A 1082-nucleotide genomic window follows, 5' to 3' on the forward strand; every position below is an offset into this window, starting at 1 on the left:
CCCTATACAGTGCTGTTGGCAACATTTTGCTTCAGTGGCAAAGATGTTGGCAATCATGTTGTCAGTAGTGTTCCTAATTGCATCGGTTGGAAATGCTGGCCTCTGTTTCACTGATAGTTCAGTAGTAAACTGCTCATGTTGGCAGGAAAACTACATTGGCACTGTGAAGGCATAAATGTTTTTTTCATTGCAAAGGCATAAGCACCGGCACTGGCACTGTGCAAATATATGTGTTGACCCTGCGGAGGTATAAGCAATGATACTGCAAAAGTGTTGGTACTGCGAAGGCATAAGTGTTGGTACTGCGAAGGCATAAATGTTGGCACTGCTAAGTCATATGTGTTGGCACTGAGAAGGCATAGGTGTTGGCACTGCGGAGGCACAAGCGTTGGCACTGCGAAGGCATAAATGTAAGCACTGCTAAGTCATATGTGTTGGCACTGAGAAGGCATATGTGTTGGCACTGCGAAGTCACAAGCGTAGGCACTCCGAAGGGATAAGCGTTGGCACTGCATGTGATAACCGAGGCACCATGGGGGCAAGCACATGAACGAGCGTTTTGTTAATTTTGTTAACCACAGTTATTCAAGTTTTATTTATTCTCTTTTATCTCTTCAATTATACATTTTTATTTTTTGGGGGGTGATGTGGGAGAAGGGAGAGGGGAGAGGGGAGAGAGGGAGGGGAAAAGAGGTAAAGCGTTGGGGGTGAGGGAGGAGAGGGTTGTGAGGGGGGAAATGAGGGAGAGGGAGATAAAAAGATAAAGATGAGATAAAAGATAAAGAAGAGGGAGCTAAGGAAGGGGGAGAAAGAGGGAGAGAGGGAATAGGAGAAGGGGAGGCTAAAGGAAGGAGGAGGGAAAGAGAGAGGGAGAATTGAGGGAAAGGGAGATATGGAAGAGGAAATTGAGGGAGGAAGTGGTGAGGGAGAGGAAGAGGGAGCGGAGAGAGGGAGAATGGGGGGGGGGGGTAAGATCTGAACGAAGGAGGAGGAGAGGGAGATGGAAGAGAGAGGAGGCTGATGAAAGAAATGAGTGAGGGAAATGAAGAAAAAGGAAGATTAAAGAGGGGAGAAATTGAGGG

The sequence above is a fragment of the Penaeus monodon genome, chromosome 29 (genome assembly GCF_015228065.2).
Source record: "Penaeus monodon isolate SGIC_2016 chromosome 29, NSTDA_Pmon_1, whole genome shotgun sequence".
Lineage (NCBI taxonomy): Eukaryota > Metazoa > Arthropoda > Malacostraca > Decapoda > Penaeidae > Penaeus > Penaeus monodon.